Below are 14,813 nucleotides of genomic sequence, written 5' to 3'. Positions count from 1 at the left end.
ATTTCTAACACTCTGCGTTTAAAGGTGAACGTTAGAAGTTGAGTGTAAAATGTGATGAATTTTATCTCTAATTGTGTATTTATTTGAGAAGTCATGAAGTATACACTCAGCTAGAGGAATAGATGGCTCAGTAGAGTGTGGTATTGTCAGCCTGGCGACAGTGCTGAAAAAAATTGGGTTGTTCTTGTTTTCTTTAGTGATGAGTAATAGTCTGATCTGGCCTTCTTAGGGCCTTCTATGGTTTTGAGACTCTTGCCAATCAAACGAGATTTTCCACCTTGGTGGAACCATTAGGTTTCAGAGATTTGTTAATTTGGTTTGGGAGTTACCAAGGTCTTTTCCTTTGTTCATCATCTTTTTTCAGGGAGCAGGAGTCTGGTGTCGTAGGCATGTCGTATACCGTCTACAAATGCATCAATTTGAGAGGGACTGAGGTTAACATACAGGTCTGTTATGTTAAGGATGACATAGAGTCAATGCTGTTGGAATATTTCTTTAAATTTAGCTATAGCACTGTCAGAGCATTGGTGTAGGTTTTATCTAATTTAATATAATAGGTAGTAAGAATTCAAAGTGATTAAAGAATGATCTGATAATACATTTGCGAAAATATTATTAAATCTCAATTTCAATACCTATGCCAGACAAGGTAGGGTGTGGTTAAACAGTGCTCTTGTGCACTCGACTGAAACATTGAATCAGTAATGAGTTGAAAGAGTACTAAGGCTGTCATTGTCAAGTCCACATGGATATTAAAATACCTACAAGGTATTGGTCTGATTTAAGGACTAAACATGATAAAACCTGAGAATTCGATAAAATTCAGAATACACTGGAGCCCTGTAAATAACATATAATTGGTGTAATGTTTTCATTTTGATGTTGGATTAAGAAAAGACTTTCAAATGAGTTATATGTAATTTAGGTTAGGAGTAATTAGCAGCTTGATCAAGATGGTGCACCCCCTCCGCCTGCCTGGAATTTGGTATTATTGTGGAGGAGGTTTTGATACATAGTTTGGCCGCCGTTTCAGTAAGAAAAATAAATTTTTATTGTCTGTATCAACTCGTTTCCGTATGCTTTAGACAAGAAATATTTAAAAGTATTAATTTTTTTTGTTATTGCGTAGTTTATTATTTGTTACTTTTGTACTTTGTTTAACTGCCGGGGAAGACATTTTTAGATGGTGGGTTTTCTCAATAGCACTGCACCCTGTTACTATATAACTTGGGTTGTTGTTTATGTTAAAGTATTTTGTTGAGAGCGCACTCCAGTGTGATGGCTCTCTCAATCAGACCAGGCTTTCCCCAGAACGCCCCTCCAGTTATTCACATAGCCCACATCATTAGCTGGGCACCACCCGACAACCAGCGGTAAGGATGACCACGTGTACATTTCATCATTGGTCAGGTTTGGCAGGGTCCAGAGAAAATACTGAGTCCACATTGTCTTTTGGCGTATGCACAAAGTGACTCAACATTCATTTTAGTGATCTCATTTACGACCATTACCACCTGTATGATTTACTGTATTTACGGTTCTTTTTGCCAGCAGTTTTAGATGGGTTTTATATTATATAATTAACCCGACTCGTGTCACTGAACCGGGAGAATCGAGTACCATACGCCAATGAACCGACTCACTCCTGTTTTTTTTCTTTTACTTCATTCGTGCCATTGTGTGTAGCTGGTATTCTTCTGCTACTGTGTGTGTTGTAATCTAGCTCATTAGCGCCTCCACTGGAGTGGTGTTGGTTGAATCAATCAGGAAATGAGCTACCTAGACCGTGCACCAGGCTACTGAACGAGACTGAATGTAACCGTGCAACCGGCAACAAGCGGTGTCTTGGTTCTCGGCAAGTTTGAGTTATTAACCAAGCCTTGTTTCTGGTGCATCTTAGAGGATCGTGTTCATGGCAATTCACACATTATCGATGGGGAAGTACAGTACATCACATACAAATACATGTCATGTTATTTTGGTAGTTATGTTAAGTTAAATGTTAGAGAAGTGAATGTTGCTACGTGGTGGGTAGGCTGTCACGAGGAGACCGCACACCAGGCTACTGAACGAGACCGTAAAGACCGTAACCGAGGGTGCATGAGTCTATGTATTCAAACGGGTGTCTAGAATCTCTTTATTTCTCGTGCATCTTAGATAATTGTGTACATACAAATTCATAGACTACATTATCGATGGATATCACATCCAAATGCACGTCATGTTATCTTAGTAGTTATGTTAAGTTAAATGTTTGTTAAGTGATAGGTAGGCTGTCAGCAGGAGACCGTGCACCAGGCTACTGAACCAGACCGTAATCGTGCCTAATGCATGAGTCTATGTAATCAAACGGGCGTCTAGGTTCTCGGCAAGTTTGAGTTACCGATAGCAGAAGCCTTTATGTCTCGTGCTTTTTAGAATTGTGTTCATGGAAATTCATAGGCTACATTACCAAGGGGAAAGTATTATATAACATACAAATACACGTAATGTTATCTTGGTAGTTATGTTAAGTTAAATGTTAGAAGTGAATGTTGCTACATGGTAGTTAGACTGTCATGAGAAGACCGCCCACCAGTCTACCGAATGTAACCGTGGCCAGTGCGTGAGTCTAGTGTCGGTCAGTATGAGTGTGTAAATAGTATGTCGAGACCGAATGTAACCGCAACCGCTCAAGTCTTCCACGGTGTCTTTGTTCCTGGTCGGGGAACGCGCCCTCGCCGATGCGGGTGGCCACAAATAGCCATTGTTTGTTTTAATTTTAAGAAAGAAAAAACATTTTACATTCTTTATTATGTTATAATGTTTTTTTTTTGTTTTTTTTTTGTTTATCACATCTCATTAGATGTGACGTGCTTCATATATGCTTCAAATATGAAGAAATGTATATATCATCAGTAAACATTGATTTTGTGATCATTCACTTAAAAAAAAACAGTCTCTGATTTTATTTGGTTTGAAAAATCACAACTGAATCCACCTTTCTGATGGGATCAGGATAATCCTGTTTTTTTGGATCAAATATATCCCAAACCAAGTTCAAAGTTTTGAAAAACCCAAAGGGCAGGTTTGATCCAGATCAAATGTAAAATCGGATTACATGATCTGATCTTAGTTCAGAATCCCTCTTTTGCTTTTGAAAAACCCATTTCCAAGATTTCATCCAATCCGTGATCCGAAATCCCGCTGGAATACTCTAGAAAAACTGGGCCCTGAACATTGACACTAAAATGGCATTTTTTGAGACGGACACATCAGGAAAAAATTAACTTAGTTTGATACCTGTTTCTATCTCAGGAACAAACTCTCGCGAGATCTGGCAACAAAACTAACATTCCTGAATGCACAACTAGGCCGAGGCCACGCCCATTTAGGAGACAGGAAGTGTATGGTTTCATACATACCATCGGCGCAGTGTGTAATGCGCTAATCTTTAGTTATAGAGAATCTTTGATTTAGCTAGCAGTACCACTGTGCCTAACTACAGCCTCTCAGAGCCATTAGCATGGCTGTTAACTGTTGCTGTAACCCCTTCAAGATAATCATTCATTTCTGTCCCATATTTCTTTTACATATTTCATCAGTCCCTTTTTCGTCCTCTTGGACTGCCTTCCATCAGTATTGCTGCCCCCCTCTCTCTCCATTGCAGTTTCCCTCCTGGACACAGTGCCTGTACAGTTGGACATACAGTATAAAGCCAGCATCAACTACATCAGAATACTAATGTCCATTGATCTGTCGAGACATAACATTTCAATCACAGGGACAGCATCCTCCAAGCCTCCAAAACTTATTACAATCAATGCGCAATAACCATAAAAGCTATCGAGCTGAGTCTGTGGGGGAGGGATTAACAATCATGTACTTTTAAATCAAAGGTTACCACTCAGCGGTGCTATCCATTCTCATAGCTGTCCAACCGGCCTCATTTGGCTCTATTCAAAGTGTGTGAGGAAGCACACTGTGTTCATCAGAGGGAGACAAAAAGCCAAGGAAAACTTGTTTCTCGCTACCTCTGAGACGAGAGCGGGAGTTAATTAAAATGTGAGACACCTCGCTGAATATCTTTAACACTGTTTCCAAGCAGGCTTTCCAACGCCCAGGAGTAAAAAAAAAAAGGGGGGAAAGATTCTGAATAGGTGAGACAGAGAGAGAGGGCGGCAAACGCTGCACTATTTCAGCGCGCAGATCTGACTAGACAGGCAGAAGCTGCAAATTGCTTTTAGCAGTCATTTTCTCACCTTAATTAAAAGAGGGGAGAGCCGCAGCTAAAGGCTACATATCTTTCAGCATGTGCTTTGCGTGATAAAAGTGGGACAATGATGGGCTCTTTTTTTCTTTTTTTTTTGTTTCCTGCCTCCCCCTGCTGATAAACCGCTGAGTGCTGTTGAGTCAGGTCAAACACTGATGCTTAACCTGTGCTGTGAAACCTCAGTGGGCTGAATGGCAATTAAATGTGCTTTTGCCAGCTTGTCGTGTGAATGCCCCCCCACTTCTCTCTCTCTTTCTCTCTCTCTCTCTCTCTCTCTCTTTTGTTTGTTTACTCCAACCTGCAGTGGCATTATGGCTGCGGCAGCCATTGGTGGCCTGGTTAATTAAACCAACAAATCCTCCATCTGGAGAGGCCTTTTGTCCACATTGATCGCCCGCTGGAAAACGTTTTCAAAAGATTGCTCATAACGAATGCGGGAGGTCTTTTCTATTCGAGATAACGTTATTGCCTTATCATCTTGAACAATAATAGATTCAATAAATATAACATGCCATTTCGGCAGCTTTTACGTCGGGTTCTGGTTAAAGGCATCATATGGATGAGCTGCATGTCTGCATGTTTCAGGCTCTTGGTGCCTTTGTGATTTACTACCATACAACATTTAAAAAAAACACCAACACCCCCCCCCCCCTTTTTTCCCCCCTTTCGGATGTTTTTTTTTTTTTTTTTTTTTTTGCTAAGAGGAAAGACTGTGTTCGCAGACAGCAGAGCAGTAGAGCAACCGCATTCATTACAATGAGGCCGCTGTGATGGGTGCACGGGGCTCATACCTAAAAAGTAAAATGCAAGGCCATATCAAACATTTACAACCTGGTCTTAACTTCAGAGAAAAAAATGGAATAATTGCAAGGGCACATTCCTGTTAGATTACTTAATAACATGAGCGCCATGTTTTCACCGTTTACCTGCCGATCGTTTTGGGGTTCTGGAGACCATCTCAAACATACTTATCATTGTTTTGTCACCTTGATACGTTTACTATAGTTGATTTTGAACTGATAACATGTTTCAGATGGTTTCTACAGAAAATGACACACTACTTGTGTACTGTAACATTTCTATTCTGAATGGCATGCTGTCAGATAAACATAATAAGAAGAAGATAGAGCACCTTTTACAGACAGTCACAAAGTGCTTCACGCAATTAACTTTTGTTAAAATACAGTAGGTACAGAAAATACAGTCCAAAGCAGAAAATAAATGAAAATAAACAATTTAAAAGACTAAAAACCCCAAATTACAAACATGAGACAAAAGCGAGTTGAAACAAGTGTGTCTTCAGCTGCTTTCTAAAAGCGTCAACCGAGACTGCAGAACCTAAGTTAATAGGAAGGGCGTTCCACGGAGTCGGAGCTACCACTTCAGAGGAACGGTCCCCTTTAGCTTTCAAGCGAGTGCGTGGGACCAGAGAGATATAAACAGGTGCCTGACCATGCAACGCTTTATTTGGAAGAACAAGAACTTTAAATTGGATCCGGACGTGAAACCTGACAACATGAAGGCTGCAGCAGCACACAGTAAGACGTGGAGAGAGAGAGAGATTAAATGTGCAACTTGTTTCGCCTTCCAAGATCACTTGATTCAGCCCGTTCTCACTCCCAACTCGTCAAATACTGACGCTTGGTCAGTGTCTCTCAGCGTCAGATACCGACGCAAAAGTCCCCCTTCAGCGTCTGTATGGACCGCACCGGGCAGCAGCTCGATCACGATGCTGTAGTATGAAGAGTAGAGTAGTATGACATTACATGTCATTTAGCTGAGTTCTTTATCCAAAGCGACTTACAATTCCTATATATATATATATATATCAAAGGTCACACACCTCTGGAGCAGCTATGGGTTAAGTGTCTTGCTCAGGGACACATTGGTTGATGTAGTGCAGTGGGATTTGAACCCTGGTCTCCCAAACCAAAGGATGGCGCATGTGTCATATCCACTGCGCCATCACCATGTGAACGCCTGAACATCTGCGTAAGGAGGAAGGTTGGGGGGGGGTGGATGGGTCAAACAACACAGGACTTTCACCCAGGAGACCGGGGTTCATGTCCCGTCACTGAAACGTACGTTTTATAACCCCACCCACCATCTTTTCCTAAACCTAACTGTCCCGTTCTTGTGCTACATGTCAGTTAAACGTACGTCCTGACCCAGAGTGTCAAAAAGTGACGCCAAGAGTCCCGACCAAGGAGACTTTTTGCGTCAGTAACAAGCGCCAAAGGCACCTGACCATGCGTTGCTTTTTGCCGCGACGGGAGTGAGAATGTGTTGCTTGAATACACTTATTATCTCAATCTTCATCTCTTAGGCCCAAAGAAAATAGGATCTCAGTGTAAACACTTCACAGGACACAGTTTTCAAGATAATCTTTTGGGCATTTTAGACCTTTATTCAATAGGACAGCTTAGACATGTAGAGGGGGGCAACAACATGCAGCAAAGGGCCACAGGTCAGAATTGAACCTGCAGCCACGGCGGCAACGACTGAACCTCTGCACGTGGGGCCCACGCTCTACCAGGTGAGCTATCCAGGTACCCCATGAGAAACACAGTTTTAAGTGTTTTAGATTCCTCTGAAGGAATTTACATTCATGTCTGTTGCTCTATGTGGCGAAATAGATGAAGACGCATTACAACTCTTTGCATGCAGCATGAGCAAACAACTTAACGTCCTGTCATGCAGGGCTTGTCCATGTCAGATATTATAAAACATGGAGAAGAATTTGCTCTCTCATAACGTTATATGTTGAAAGTGATGCAAATGTGTTAGTGGATTCAGTGGGAGAACGGAGGCGAGCGTTAGTAATTAATATGTTTTTTCATCCATCAGTGACGCAGTTTAAGAGTTCTTCTGCCTCCTAGTCGTTTTCTCTTTCTCTCTTGTGAACACTTGTTTATGTTGACATAACAGTTGTGCATCAAATAGTCGGCAATATCAACTCCCCATGTTCTAACACAAGGATGTCAAACTCAGTTTCACTAAGGGCCACACTGGAAGATGAGAATCACATCTGGGGGCCAGACATGCAGAGTTTATCGGCTTGCTTTTATTTAAGAGGAAAAAGTAAAATATGTCGACTGTATTACTGCATGTCTAATATAGCTTTCTCACTTACAGTTGGGCCCTCATACAGGCCTAAAAAAGTTGGAAAAAAGGTCCTTAAGCAACAAAAACACAGAAAAAGAAGTGTCAAAATTGTCTAAAAAGGAAAAGGCACCAAAAATGTTGGAAAAAAGTGGCAAAAACATTCAAATAAGCTTAAAAAATGTGGGGAAAAAAACGCCTAAAGCGTTGAAAAAAGCGCCAAAAATATTGGAAAAGGTGACATAAACTAGGTTGGCCAAAACTTATTGTGAACCTAAATTTATACGCGTGCCGGATCAGAATCAGCGAGGGGCCGGATTTGGCCCGCGGGCCTTGAGTTTGACACGTGTTCTAACAGAACCTTTGCTCGGAGCTGTAAGACGCCCTCCTCCCCGCCTTTGGTGGAGGCTCCCCCTTTTTCTCGTAAAATACTTGACGATATTGGCCACATTTAACAGTCTCTGCGAGGAAATGTTGGGATCACGTTATTGATAGAATCATTACCACAATCTCATAAATCCCCGACGGATCAAGAGGTAATTTTTACTATGCCCATAATCAGCACTCTTCATCAAACCGAGCCGTTTTTTGACAGTGCGCATGATGGGAGAAGAGGCACGTTTCCTGTCGGCAGTTGAGGAATGACATGGATGAATGTCAAAGGAAAACATTCAATTACCTTAAGCGGGTTTGCACAAGTGATTGCCCTGTCGATGGGGAGGAGAGGGGGTGGAGGGCGAGCTGAGACGGGACACTAGGAGTTAGAAATGCCCGGCTGGAAGTCGGTTTGATTTGATGGGATTCAATTTGATGGGCCAAGTTGACGTTTCCTCTTTGTGGTAAACGGCAAAGGAGGGTGCAACAAATTACTCCTTGTTGGCGGAGGCCAGTGTGGAAATCTGATGAGGGAAAATTACACATCACATCTGCCCTCGTTTTGAGGCCAAACGTGCCTGAAACCCTGATTCTGTAGTCTAAAGGTTGCCTGGAGCTTTACAAACGTCTGTGTAAGAGAGTGTGCCTTTGTGAAAGGAGCGCGTGCATGTTCATGTGTATGTACTGTATGGTGTACGCAGCCAGCTGTCACTCAGTTGTCACTGATCAGGAGAGGCACGTTTCATAGCCCCGCTGGATTATGGGAAGAGAGGGAACATTCCACTCATGCTCGAGGCTAATCAGGCTGTTTGCTCTTGCCCCGTTTTCAGAGTCCAAGTAAATTGGATGATTAAACTCTTTAAACCCTGACCTTGGGCTAATTATTTATGGCTGGGGGTGGGTGGGGGAGGCGAGCCGGACTGACGTGCGTCATGCCTGTGTGAAGTTGGACTTTGAAGGTTGCAGTTGAGCAGAGGGAGGTAAAGGAGAGAGAGAAGCTTGGAGGGCAGTAGGAGCTTCTGGGAGCTGGCTCGGTACACAGTGGGCTGACATAGTGAGGTCTCTGTGTCCAGGATCCCTCTCTCGCTTATCCTTGATCACAAAATAACACACGGGGCACATGCTGCATATACACAGCATTCCGGGATGGGAATTGGATTGGGTGGTGCTAAGGGCCGGTTGGAGCCACGGTGCTTCTGCAAAATAGCCTCTGGAAGGAACTTGTTTTGGTGGAACACGTGTACGTTCAAAAGTAGTTTTAGTCGTGCAACAGAAAACTCAGATTGGACAGATAGTCTAGCTAGCTGTCTGGATTTACCCTGCAGAGATCTGAGGAGCAGTTAACCATAGTCCTCACAAATCCACCGGAGGTTAGAACGCCAACACAAAGACAGAGGAAGGGGACGGACATAACGGGCCGAAAATGAGGGACATCCGGCGGAATTTCCGAAATGAAAAGTCATGGATATGGACTGGTATCTCTTTAACAGCTACACACTACATGCTGTAAATGTACTGGTGCATGCTCTCTCTCAACACACACACACACACACACACACACATGCGCGCGCACACACACACACGCACACACACACACACTCACACACAGGCACACACATGCACACACACACGCGCACACACACACGCACGCACACACACGTGCACACCCACACCCACACACACACCCACGCACACACACACGTGCACACACCCACGCACACACACACGTGCGTGCACACACTCACTCACGCACACACACTCACACGCACACACACACACACACACACACACATGCGCGCACACACACAGTGTGCAGCACTGGGTGAAGAGTCTCTGACCTTTAGCTGGATTACCATTTGATAGGGAGGTAACACCGATGCTTGGCATCAGTGTAGATGCATCACACAGGCAAACATCTTGTCTTTGACCCCCCCGGAGGCTCAGCTTGGATATGTAGCTCAACATCAATATTGTACATCCATATGGAAACAGGTTTCCATGTCAACACTGCATAAAATGTAGGTAATGTGTTTTAGTTTAACCATCGGACATAGAACTTCATAGAAACCTGACAACCATTTTAAAGAAAGAGTGGCTGTTTTTCTTTGAATTAGATTAATTGCGTCAGTTGTAATTTTGTATGTGTATGAGTTGGATTTTGCGAAGTGATTGTGTAATGTTTGGGTAATGTGTAAATAGTATTGTCACAAAATAGACTGCAGGACACCTGGAGGAATAGATTCTAGCTCATGCTGAAAGTAAACAGGATCCAAAAAAACAGAAAGAAACTTGGTACTGGTACCAGCCAGGGCTGCCCTGTTGGCCCAGTGTTTAAGGTACCAGCCGTGAAATGAAATGTCCCCTGTCTGCACCCATATGGTTTGTTACGTGTCATTCCCAATTTCTCCCCCCCTTCCTTTACTGTCACCTCTCTGCTGTTGCCTATCCAAAACCGAAACAGCCACACAAATGCCACAGAACATGAATGTTTTCTTGCCCCGATGTGAGAGCAAATTTCATGCAGAACAACAATTTCCATGCCCATTATTGCACATAATTGGCCAATCTGTTTTTTTTAACATAATGTAGGCATATGTGACTGAGATATTTCAAATGTGAAATATAAGGCATTACATGTTTCACAGCTGTATGATAGTTGCATTATCTGGGAGAGGACGATGTTATGTTGAGCATAACTGAGGCTATCGTTTAGAGTTTAGAGTTTTAAATGGGACTAAAGACCGGGGAAAAAGCAATCCATTATATATTATTTTCTTTCCCACATAATATAGACTAATGTATGCTGCAGTAAGCCTTCATTAGTAAAGCATTTTAAAAATGTGTTATACAGCTGACTCTGATTTAATATATAACCTGCACCACACATTTTCCTTAGAAGTTTCCAATATATTTTTTTGTATGTTTGTGGAGAGGAGTGTCAGTGTTGATCTACCGTGTCAGCAAGATTTGGGGAGGTTTTCGTCGTCCTTTATCCATCTCCAGCATGAAGAAAATATTGAAGACCAGGTAGATAGATCTTTATTGTCATTGCATATTTTCACACAAAGAAACGTAGTTGGCGCAATCCAGTTTGCAGCATTAAAATACAATATAAACTATATGCATAAACCTGACACCCACACATGTCACTCACAGATACACATACACATACACATTATCCATACTATAAATACCCTAACAAAATACACATATTAGTCATGATATAAATTAATACCTAAATAGAAAAACAGAACTAACATCAGCACTGGGCAAGCAGGGAATAATGTGCTTTTGTTCCATTTAAGGTACTGAAGAGACAGACCCTCAATGATGTACAGTGCCTTAGTATTCCCCTAACGTTCGACGTTTTGCCACATTCCCAATAGTTACTGTATTTTGTAGTCACAATCCAATTGTAAATTCAGGTATTTTAACAAATAAATGCAAAATTATTCCCAGTGACTTAAAGCGTTAGTTATTTTTTGCTGGCGGATGTGTGATTGTCAAAATTGTAATGAAATTCAGAAGCGATCAGAGATGCACAAGCATGCTCTGGATGACTGGAGATACATAGGGGTGTTTAAATGTTATGGAGTGAAGAACATTTCTTAAAGATATCATAAAAGTGTCGTTTAAAGTTTGCCAAAAGCCACCTGGAAACAATGTGAGAAGGTGTGTGGTCAGATGAACCAAATCGAACTTTTGGCAACATCAAACTTTGTTTGTAGCAACCGTCATACCCTAATATACATACAGTACATGGAATCACATATGGAATCAACATTAAATAGGAAAGACACCAGGTCGCAAATAGTTATTATGCAGGCACAGTTACACTTAGGTTGGCTCAGTTTTCATTTCCTCATTTACTTTTTTTTTTGTCGGTTTTTCATCAAATGTCTATTCAGTATTTGATAAATTATTAATTAAAACTTATATAGTTAAATAAGAAAGCTATGCCCCTTCATTTGAATACAATATATGGAAATAAAGGGACATGTGACATATATATGAATTAAATACAAGTTGATTTCTTTTTTTATTGAACTACAGTATATTGACTCATTTCTATTTACATTTATGTATATACAGTATGTATTGCCCCATTCATTTATTTCAGGATTTTTTTTCCATAGGCATATTTATTTATTTATTCATTCATTTAATATTGAGTAAAATGGCATTCCATAGAGGTGGCATCTTTCTTATTCTGCAGAATTGTCAAATTGTAGAAACAGAGATGGAAAAACCGGCAAAGCCGGGACAAGTGAAGCACAAAGAAGAGAGAAGCAGAAAGGAGGGGAACAGGATAGAATAGATAGATGGCTGAATAGGTAGTGACATATGAAGCAGAAAGCAGGGCTGACAAAGAAGGTTGTAGTGAAAATGGCAATATGGGGGGAAAAAAGGCAAAAGGACAGGCCAGACAGCCAGAGAAGGTATGACAGAATGGAGGATAAGAATGAATGGAGGGGAATAAATACTGAACAGGCAGTGCAAGAGATAGAATGTTCAAATATACAGGCCAATAGATGATATGATAATATAATACAGGGAAAAGAAAGTTTCAGGAGAAGAGATAGAAGCCATAGAATCAGAAAATAACATGTTGAAAAATTTAGATAAACTGTGGCAGTCCAAATTAACAGGGACTCTCAGGAAGAGAGGGAGGCTGTGTGTGTGTGTGTGTGTGTGTGTGTGTGCGTGCGTGCGTGCGTGTCACATTGTAACGATAACAAGCAGTTTGGCTGTAACATTAAAGTTAGTGGCTGTCAGGTAACCTAACTGTTTAAGCTTACATTGAAAATGCTAGCGGTTAGCCTGTTGGCTAGCTGAAAAGTCTGTGTGATCTATAAAATCAGTGTTGATACAAGCATCAGTGTTCCTTGAATGGCTTAATTAGCTTCTCTTGTATTGGTGCTCTTTTCCAGGACGTATACTGTACTACTCTCAGCTTTACTGTAGCTTTTGGGAAGGGTTATAGTTATGGTTATTGTATTTAGCAGACACTTGACACTTAAAGTTGCTAAGCCAATATTAAGCAAAACAGTAATAATAACAATAATGGCAATACAATATCAAATATCAATAATAAAAAATAATAAATATACCATAAATATACAAATCATAACTCTAAGAATTAATTAATTATTTAAGTATAAGATCAACAGATAAGTCTTGAGATCCGTCTTGAAGGATCCAAAACGATCAAATGAACACTGAACACTAAGCAACTCATATCATAGAATGCACACATATTTTAAGAGGACTGTCTGCAGGGAATGGGTCTGACCAATCACGGTGGGTGTGGGCCACCTGGGCCAAAAATGCCAGGGCCAATCCCAGTCCAGCCCTGGCGTTTGGTCCACATAAAGTCTAGCCTGATCCTACCAGACTCTGGTCCATTTCATTTGTCCAGAGAGTCTGGCCACTCTCCATTGACAAGTGTTAACTTCCTTGAAGGTGGGTATTCTGTTGAAGTTTAAAACTATTGGATCTGCCCAGAGCTGGTCGTGACATCAGCTTAGCATCGCTAGCGTTAGCCTTAGCCAACTCCTTCACCACTAATGGAGCAAGCTGGAAAATCAAACTGTTCCTGAATCCCGTGGAGGGGAGGGCCACGACATCATGGCCCCCAACACAACTCAGCAAAGACTGTTCTTGCTCGGGCTTTAACTTCTGGATATTCAGCAGCGTTGCCACAACGGACCGAATGGCTTCGCTCGCATCTTTCTCCGCCGCCATTACGGAACTATAACTCAAACTAGCGCACGTCCTCAACGTCATCATTCTCAGCCACTCCCTCTGATCGCTGACTGGACTACAAATATTTGGCCAGAGAAAACCCAAGAATATACCGCACACCCAGACGTAGTACTGAAGGAAAATGAAAATTGAGCGGAAGTACGTAGGAGGGCAGAGCCAGGCTACATAAAGCCCCAAAAAAGTCAGCAAAAAGTGGGAGACAGAAGAAAGAAAAGTGGAGGTTTGATAAAAAAAAGGGTTAAAAAATGTATAAAAAAAATAAAAAACAAGAAAAAAGGATGAGAAAAAAAAAAAAAAAAATGAAAAAAAAAAAAAAATGGGTATGGTAGTAAATGAGAAAATGAATAGGAGAATAAAGAAATATGAAGAAAAGAAAACAGAAAGAAAAAATAAAAATAAGATAGAAAAAAAAGTTCCTCAGCCATCAGAGAATTTAGCAAAATCTTTTAAAACAATGATTACATTTTTTAAGGAGGCTACCACACAGCTGACTAACAGCAAGCTGTTTCACAGCCTCAATATGAAAACTCCCTGCTGAGAGTAAAGCACCAATACACTTTATAGAAAATGAGAAAACACGAAGAAGAGAGGGTCAGAGAAAGAGAAGAATAACAAGTGAAAGTAGCAGCAGGTGGAATAGAGACAGGGCAGGGGTGGGGGGGTATTGTTAAAGGAAGAAAAATGGCTCTGAGGTTTTTTCTTGACCTCACTCAGAAGAAGTCTTTTTCACCTAACCCAGACTCCAATTCTGTGGAGCCCCCCGCCCTCCACCGAGCTTCATCACGATAGTCACAGTAGAGCAGAGTGGGAGGATGGTCCCAACCTGCTCTGTGTGGAAATAACTCAGCCAGGGAACAGACTTTATTATTTTTAAAAAAGAGTCTGAAAATTGAAAATGCTGCTTGAGTGAGAAGTTACTTATCATTCTTAATTGATTCGTTACGGACTGGTGTCTCTGAACTGCCTCCTGTTAGATGTTTTATACAGTACTTACATCTTTTTTTTTCTGGAATTTCTCTTACTTACTCTACCGTCTTTTCTCTCTTCGCTTTTTGTGTCCTACTCACAGACAAGCAGCAGAAAAGTGAAGCCAATGCAGGGTGACTTAAACCTGCATTTTATCTAATTTCCAGCAGGGGGCGACTGCACTGGTTGAACAACAAAGTCTGTTTCTAAAAAAGTCTATGGGTTAGGGTTAGGTTTTGAAAATGACCCTACTTATCACTTGATTTATTACCTCAATATACATTTTTATAATGAGTTTATGGTCTCAATCGCTAGTTTCAAGTCTTCTTCAATACAGCATGAAGTTCATTTT

Source organism: Perca fluviatilis, chromosome 12 (genome assembly GCF_010015445.1).
Source record: "Perca fluviatilis chromosome 12, GENO_Pfluv_1.0, whole genome shotgun sequence".
In the NCBI taxonomy this organism is placed as follows: Eukaryota; Metazoa; Chordata; class Actinopteri; order Perciformes; family Percidae; genus Perca; species Perca fluviatilis.
The sequence above is the reverse complement of the archived record's forward strand: the minus strand, read 5'-3'. Positions refer to the sequence as shown.